Below are 10,152 nucleotides of genomic sequence, written 5' to 3' on the forward strand. Positions count from 1 at the left end.
AAATATAAATAAATACATAAATATTTTGATTGTTTATGTGGATCGGCAAATTAAACAGGTAAATACCTATTGTATTCCCTTACCGCTTTGTTGTTTATTTTCTTGCTTAAAAGGTTTATTGTAAAAGTTATTGATAATTACACAACAGACTTTATTTCAGTATTAAATACAAAAATTATAACCAAAGAAATGTAATAAAAAATAATAAAAATATTTATTAAATAATGGTTGTATCCAAAAACCTCAATCGTAGTTAATATTAATGATTAATGTTTATGAAACCTATTTATTATTGACGATCTTGAAACTATCTTGTCTTGTCTAGACGTCTCTGTATCGATTCGTTTAACCACCTACCAAAAACATTTTAATTAAATTGACAGTACAAAAATACCGATTATTAATAATCGAATATTGTATTCTCATTTGTTATCTACTTAAATTACATAAAATCGATATTAATGTGAACTATTACGTACTACGTCTGTGAAAATAAAAAACACTCAAACAAAGGAATCACTCGAACGGTTACATATCTTTATTATTACTATATATAATATTATTACCTACTATAAAAAACTATTTAGGTATTTGTATAACTGCTAAAATGTACTGTTAGATTACGGGACACCTTTGATTAGGTTAAATATAAATATTATAATGTCGGTTGAGGCAAATGGGCTACGTAGCATCCCAAAAAGCTTGAGGTTATAGACAAAGAGTTAAATAAATATTCGTTAAAATGAATTTATTATTAATCATCCAAATTGTGTTGAAATTCAGATAAGCTCCAATTTATAACAATATATTAAAAATTGTTTGGTTTTATACTTTAAAAAGCAAATCCTGAAGTATCGGGAATTATTTATAAAAAGCTTTTTAAATTAACTTAATATATTATCAATCATATATGAAATCATAAATTCAGAAGCATAAAGAGCTGAAACACAAATTAATCAAAGTATTCATTGCAATAATACCTAACAGACATGTCCTAATTAGACCAACATTGTTACTCCATAAATCCGCTTACGGATCGGTTGACCACGACAATGAAAGCTTTAGGATTTCATTTGCATACATTTTAGTGAAATGCATGCATGCTTAGGTTCATACATTTTAGTGAATCCATGCATACTTAGGTACATACCTAATATAGTTCTTCATGATTTACATATTATGTACTAACATGCAGTCGCTGAAAAAAGTAATATTAAACTAAAAAAAAAACTCAAATACAGCAACGTGATGTAAACTTAAAATTTTTAATTAAAAAAAATACTGATGAAAGAAAAATAAATAAAGACATATGCCCAAGTGTGATGTAAAAATCCTTTTCGAAAGCAATTTTAATGATAATTTAGTTTGTTTACAATATTAAAAATTATTCAAATTTTAATATATTATATGTAATTAGTTCCCATCTCTTAAGGTATATCCAGAGCCGATTTACCGTAATACAAAAAATGGTAAGATAAGCCAACTTTCTAATACATCCCGCTACACGTCGACCCTTTCTTCCTTGTATATAATAAATCTTAAGGAGACCACTTCTTATAAACAGCGCTTCTCAAACTTTTATAATTGAGACGTATGTTGTTTATGTATTAGAATAAAGACGAATTTATTTTAACGTAACGAAGGTATGCTTCAGGAATTAATTTTTGGTATTTCGATACCTACAATATTATATAGGCATCCTAATATTATTTAATTATTATTTTTTGTAGTGTACAGTGTACACACAGAATGCACAGAAAACATACATCTAAAACCTACTACTTACATAAATTATAGTAGTTTTTAAAATATTAAAATGCATGCAGAATTTATATTTGCACAGCTCACATCAATAATTTTTGTTTGTTATCTAAGAATTTCTTAAAAAGTTGTTTTATGGGAGTCAGTGGGAGAGAGAGAGCCTATCGAACATTATCATATTTCCTTATAAATATAACAATTTACTGAACTCTATATTATTTGTTATTATCTCAAAAAATATTTCATCGCAAAACCAACCCAAAAAAATATTACCTCCTCACACTTTGAACATCGCTGTCTGACATTTTAATGTGGCCTAATAATCAGAAAGAGTAAAAAACTATAGAGTGGACCGGTGGGCTTTAGCATTACATTAGATTGATGCTCCTTCCTCCTGCCCGCTCACTATCAATGAGAGGAGCCTTATAATTTATTTGTTTTCCTAATACGTTCATGTTTCTTAATCCTGGTAATATTATTTATAGTACATTTTGAAAGGGTTCAGTTATTTGAGGTAATATTGACTAATGGTATAAGAAAATACTTACAAATATAGAGTTAAAGACATTTATTGTGATTTTAACAAGTCTGCGATGAACTTTTATTTTTAATGTACATATTTAGGTAAATTTATACTATAATCACGGTGAAACTTGTCCAATGTTCCTCTGAAACTTTGTTATTCAGTTTCGCTCGATTTGTGTATACACAAAAGCTAACGAACGATTTGTATAATTTCAGCTATGGTTGGAGCTAATTCATCAGTTAAACTGATGATACTATAATATTGCTGACTTCAACTGCACCTGCCATGTCGAAGCTGGCAAAAGCTTGAGAGGCACGTGGTCTACAATACAATGTAAAAAATGTAAGTATGTGTTGTATTTAGGTCATTGGTATGTATTTGCATTATAATGTATTTGCTTTTTAAGTATTTGTGGTTTAAATAAAGAAAGGTCAAGCAATGCAATACCTTGGGCTTGCTTACCGATGAAAAAAAAAAAGAGCCAATATGCTGGCTTGTAGATTTGCTCGTTGTACTTAGTAAAGACGTTAAAATTATATTGTTTTAAAGCTTACAATACTTTATTTAAAAACTTATACACGAGTAGACTATAGGCCAAATTTTATGGATCGACCGCTAAAAGCTCTTCGCGCCCTGTATAATAATATAATTTAATTATTTATTTATCAATTTATTTATTTTCTTATCTTATAATTTTCAGCATGCTGTTGGGATAGCCACGCTTCTGCAGTGCCTAAGGGATGACTCCACAGACTAACGGTTGATTTCTAGCATGATCGGCATATAAATGCTCTTTTACAACCGGAACACATACAAAAATACACGTAAGATAGTACTGTGAAAATATTACCGTTGGTACTGAACCTTAAAATTTCAGTTTATTATTTAACTCTTGGTATAATTAAATAAATCAGCTTTTGCTGTCTGCTATTCACGAGTCAGTGAAAATTAATTCCCGAAATGAAACATCATGTAGCACGTATGTCAATACAGATTGCAGACCCCTCGTTAATCTCTACATGTAATAAGGTAATGTAGTTAATAAATGTATGTCTAAGTACCTATTGCTGTAATTAATAAAGACAATGAATATTGTTTACTAATTTGAAAACATGAGAAAAATAAGAATTTGTGTCATCATCTCATTATGATTGCCGTTTTGATAATAAATTGTAAAGGCTGTATCATACTTTACAACTTACGTAACTATAGGGATATAATAAGTAAGCTGGAATAGAATGGTAAGGACTACTTTTTAGACTTTTTTTAAAGATCTACATAAGTAGATCTACATAATAGAGAAGTATAAAAACTTGACTATAACGTGACCTACGTGAAAATAATGTGAATTTCCCTTCTGCACATTTTTTAGAATAATGAGTGATGAGTTTCAAAATTGGGATTGGGATGGTCGTAAAAGCTTTTAAGCACACATCAATAAAATATCAATATTAACGTTCCTAATACCTATATAACACCGTGAAGTTATACAACACTTTGTGTATTTAACTAAATTTTATTACTCAATTAATATAATATGTATATTAGGCATTCTGGCTCCTGAGACACAGGAGTCAGATTCAGGAGTCTATGGAATATATATAAGCTGTACCTATTTTCAATGTCAATAAAGTTTTATTTATTTATAAGCAACTAGCGGTCCGCCCCGGCTTCGCCCGTGGTACATATTAACGTTTTCTCTACATAAGAACCATCCTCGTACTTCAAGGAATATAATAAAAAAAGAATTATCGAAATCGGTTCAGCCGTTCTCGAGTTATGGAATTACAACGAAAAGTGGCATTGATTTTTATATATTAGATAGTAACGTGTGACGTCATAGCGCTAGAGGTGTCAGAGCTTGCGTGCGCGCCGGTTTCCTCAACTTACTCGGCCAGTGAAATTAGTGAAAATGAAAACGGGGAAATAACGCGGGAAAGTGATTTATTAAATCAACCAAAAATTACCTCATCACTTGGAAAATTTGTGGCTTTAATTTATTGTGGTTCACCTGGTTCACCTACTTTCAGTTGTTATTATAAATTATAAATAGAGTAGGAACTAAAAAATTGGGTCTTTATTACAAAAAAGCATTAGTAATTATTTGTACAAATATATGGAAGAAAAACTTAAAATTTTAAAATATTACTAGGTACTAACTATTCTTCCTCTCTAGACAAGGGTAGCTTGCCTAAGTGTTATTTATTTTTTTTTTTAAATACTTTTTCTAGACAAATAATTAAATAATTTGAATATTTATGTTTATTAACAAAAACTATTACCTAATGCGTTTGTTTTTTCCGTCATGCAAATATTTCACTTTCTGCATCACGCAACACATCACTGCTTTCGTTGGTAAATAATATTACAATGTGTTGATTCGTAGTTTTCATTTAATTCATATTATTTATAACATTTATTGATAAAATAACAAAAATAATAAAAATGATACTATGAAAAGAGTATAACAATTAAATGTTCACACAGTTATATTAAACTATTTATTTATTAAATACTTCATTGTAGAAACATGAATGGACAAAGCAGAAAAAAAGAACAACATCACAAAAAGGCATCATTTTTACAAAAGGTGGTCAGCAATCTCTACCAGGCAACCTGGGAGGAAAGGAAAGAAAGGATGGCGCAAAATAAATGATTATAGTTACAAATTACAAATTAGGTACTACCGAAGCAAACAAATAACCTGAAAAACGGACCTCAAAACAACTGATTAAAATATAAAGCAATCCAAAAATACCTTAGATTTATAACTACTATGTGTATAATATAAAAATTATTGATATTAGAGCAAAATTATCTAGCCGTTTGATATGTAGAGGCTTAGTGTAGAGTTCCTTGTGTTCAAACATTTTGTGATTGAAAAGTGTTCAGATTATATAATTGCTTCCTTTTTTAGCTTCCATCACCTATACCACAGACTAATAATAATATACTACGTATACAACCTATACATATAATATAGTAATTAGTATATATTATAAGCATTACACTCATGGACTAATGGATAATATGAGACTATACTATTTTTCCATTCACCTCTCTTTACATAGATGTAAGGTGGGGATAGATGTCTACTTCAGAAAAAACATATTATTTCATTTAATTTTTGCTATCGTGATTCTGGCCTATGTTCTTGATAGTTAGTTACACTTTTTTAAAATTCCTCAAATTCATTCAGCGGTTCTGATAAAATTCAAAAGACAGACGGATATATATTTTAACATTGCATAGCTAAGATAAACTTCTCAGTTTTCACTCCAAATCGAAAGCACACTAAAATAAATAATATATTTGTTTAACCTATGTTAATGACCCCTGGCCGTAAGTACGCATTAAGTTTTTATTACCGAAAGGCGTCACACAAGAGCGAAGCGATTTAAAGGCCCAAGATAACGATTTAATAGTTGCATGGATGCATGGTAATAAAATGGTTCGGAAATTGGTTACAATTACGTCGGTCCGAACCTGTGGGAACGGATTTACATAGCATAATTAGATATACAGGTGCTACGTGCACGATCAGAATTGTTATTCTTCGGCTAGACTTTTTTAGATATGACTGCACTAGAAAGTTTGAAGGCTTTTTAGACCTGTGTATCTATATGTTTTTATTTACTTTTTCCAGATAAGATACAACATATTAATATGTAGTGCATTGAATTTGGGACACTTTCGGATGTGGGAAAATTTCGGAAAATTGTGAATACCACTTTAGAGCATCGCCTTATTGTAAGGATTGTGAAGGAATGGCATGGCGATATATAGGTTTGATAATATTAAACTACATAGGTATTTGCTTACATATACATTTGCTTATGTTCTCTTTATAATTTAATATTGTTCTTTCTCTTCTCGCTGTAGTTTACAATAAAAATTATCAGCTTGTGTAATTTATATTTGCATGTTGTAAATACTAATAATTGTTTGTTACATCTATACATATAATAAATCTGTAGAAGGGTCAATTCTGTACATTGAAAATATTGAAAAAATAAATAGCAGGGGGTGTTACTGGATCGATACCAAACCCAAATATGTGATTAAAAAATTTTTTGTCTGTCTGTCTGTCTGTCTGTCTGTCTGTATGTGAAGGCATCACGTGAAAACTAGCGGTTCGATTTCGATGAAACTTGGTATAATTATACCTTATTATCCTGGGCGTAAAATAGGATACTTTTTATCCTGGAAAAATACGTAGAAAAAAATTAATCTTAATTTTTCAGTTTTATCCATAGACGTTGTTCCGTAGAACCGCGAACACACGTTGCGTATTATTATAGGCCTAGCCGTATTTGGGAATTGGGTCCAATAGATATTTATAAGATGTTATTGACAGAGGTACTCAAAATGGAGAAATAACCATCCACGCGAAGACCGACATCCGCGCGGACGGAGTGGCGGAGTGACGGAGGGCGGAAGCTAGTTTAGAATAAGTCTGTAATACAACAAGTCTGTAATTAATACTTAATGAAACAATGTACCTAAATAAACGTTGGTATTTCTAATAAATAAATATATATTATTTTATTGGGTTAGAAGTAACAATTTATCTTATTAGTCATACAAGTAACTAATTTATCTCGTAATTTTGTGTAAGGTGTAACAATTATTATAAATGGTATCAAATCCAATTTGCAGAAAACTATTTGTCCGTTTTGAAAAAATCTCAGAAATCCTAGTATAAGACATTATACTAGGTATATATCAAAACACATATCAAAACTAATGACGCCACGGCGTTTAGAAGAACTTGTGACACTTCGTTGATTTTGAAAAATAGGGTTTAAAGTTACATGAGAAACTTAATTTTAAACATAAAAAATATTATTCGTTAGTTAAAGATTTAGAGTAAGTTATTTACATAAGTTTAGGTTAGGTACTCATTCATTGCATTCAAAGTTTGAGCGTGTGGTCTTCCAGGATGTGTTTCGCTAATTGTTTTTTGAATACAATGAATGAAAAATATAATAAAATACAATAAATAATATTTAAAATTCTAACGAAAAGGTTCCATATTTCGCGGACTATAAAATGTAAGTCCATTAAGATAATATGTGTCTCTGTCTCAAAGACATTCATTAGTATCGGTTTATTAAAGACATTATAATGTAACGGAACAATGCCATATATTACGACTAATCACTGCACTTAATGTTAACAATGTATCAATATGAACAGCGATACATCATGGTAAGGATGGTAGAAAGTGGGAAGTGCGCATAATTAATGTATGTACACATTAGTGTTTAATTTCGTAAGTTATAAATACAAATGATATAATACTGTAGTAGGTTATAGTTATACAGGCAGGGATAGGTACATAATGTAAGAAATTAATTGAGGTGTGTTTTGTATTCGATCGAAAGCAACAATTTTACTTAAATATAGACAAAAAAGTTTTGCTTCTTGCCTATATTATAATTAATAACACAATCTTATTGATTGTTTGATGGCAATTATATTCTAGTATATACATATTAAGAAAGATTATCCTTAATAGAATAATTCACTCCATTTTTCTGAATATGTATCAGACAATACTATTAAAAAAAACTTATTGCTAGAGGAGGAGGTATTACAGGTCAACAATATGAAAGGCTACATTGTTCGTATTCCCTTTGAAAACAGAAATTATATCCTACACAATAGTCTAATTTCTATGTCGTATCGCCAACGTTAGTGACAAGCAAAATTACAACAAACAAGGCAAATAACCGTATTATTTAATCCAATTACTGTCGTTTGAAATACGACTATCACGCGATTTCTTCTAGTGTGAAAATCATAAATGTGACAAACAATAAAAGCATATTATTTACGTGGAACGTTGTAGGATATAAAGACATAAACAATATGTACTTATATTTATTTTTCATAGTTATACAGCTATAGATATAGGTATTCTTATTAATAAGGAAGATTCTTATAATATATGCTATAATGTGTGTATTTAATGACCATATATATTATATATACTATATGTATTCGTCATATGTATTTTTAATAATTTAACACAATTATTCTATCGTATTCGTTTCACCTAAATATACTTATATTATGTTTCAGATTAACAATCCAAATCAAGATGAAGAATCAAAAGGAAAACTATTAAAAAAGATCCAGACTCCAGATATAAAATGGTATGTGTATGTTATAAATCCTATCCTACTAATAAGTATTATAAATGCGAAAGTTTGTGAGGATGTGTGTGTGTGTGTTTTTGTTACTCTTTCACGGAAATACTACTTAACCGATTACAATGAAATTTAGCACACATATAGTGGGTAACTTGGATTAACACATAGGATAGGTTTCATCTCGGAAATCCCACGGGAACGGGAACTATGCGGGTTTTTCTTTCAAAACGCGGGCAAAGCCGCGAGCGGAAAGCTAGTCTATTCTAAATACTATCTACATCCAATATTGAAGTTGTCTTTTTTTTAGCTTTATTGAGTTTTGACACATCCATTAAAACATACAAGTAGATACAAAAATTTAAAACTTAATAAAATAAAATAAAAATTTAAAACTTACTTTTAAAATTATGTTACATTTTATTAGTTATTTATTTTATTTTCATATATTATATAATATTCCTAACAGCTATTTATATTACAGTACCTATTTATAATAATTTAGTTACAAAACCAACGCTTTTGAAGTATATTTGTCTCAATAACAAATTGTTATAACAATTGATAGTTATTTTGTAATATATTTTTATCACATCACCAGATCTGCTGAGCGACGCCTACTTGCACAAAGGAACCCTAAATTACTTCTATACCAAATCAAGAACCGACCTATTTATATTTACACCAAACTACTTGAAAATAAACAGCGCGCGCTAGAATGTGAAAATGTGAACTAAACACATCCTCCATACCGCCCCACATTCATCAGGAAGGTGATATTCCTTAACAAAAACAATAAACTATTCCTCGGCTTAACGAATTATAATTCTTATAAACAATAAAACAATTATAGTTTTCGTAGTTCATGTATTTCCGAATAGCGCTACGCAGTTACGTATAACTTCCGACCGGATTGTACATAACGCATGTGTAATATTTGTTTTATAACTACTTATCCTAATTATTCGCTTCAATAAATGTAGTACAAGCCCCTATAAAAGTAAATGTTATACCAATTAGAAGTTAAGTATACGAAAGGGTAATGAGCATGCATTGTCTACTCCTTCTGTATTAAATTAAATCCTTTGAATTTAAATTATTCTTTTGACTCTACATTTTTTTTTACGATTATAATTTTTTGAATAGGTACATATACATATTCATGATTATAATTTTTTGAGTAGGCAACTCATTTAATTTGTAGTTAAAAATTAAACAGCTCAGCTGTTTACATGAATTACAAGGCTTGAAGTTCAAGTCTTTTAAACCAAACAATACATACCGGTTCTAACATAATCTATTAAAATACAATTTGTTTACAATGTTTTCTATTTTAATTACTAACTAATACATTTTAACATTTGTGTATAGTATAGTAATATTTTCTGTTCTTAAACGCTGTAATTTTAGCCCCGAAACGTTCACCGACTAAAATTCCTTCATTCACCTTCCGTTCCCAAGGAACTACATTGTGAACAAAAAGAGATTATAAATAAATCTCATTAGAATATTATAATAAGAATCACACATATATAAAGATTAATAGAGCAATAATGTTACGCGTTTCGATTTCCTCGGTAACGAATTGTATATTGCTGTTATTACGTGATCGTGCTTTATGGTTGTCGACTGATGATATTTTGTTTATTATTTTAATTGTAAATTACACGTGGTTATGGACATCTACATTAATATTATAAAGACTAAAAC

This window comes from Colias croceus, chromosome Z (genome assembly GCF_905220415.1).
Source record: "Colias croceus chromosome Z, ilColCroc2.1".
Classification (NCBI taxonomy): Eukaryota; Metazoa; Arthropoda; class Insecta; order Lepidoptera; family Pieridae; genus Colias; species Colias croceus.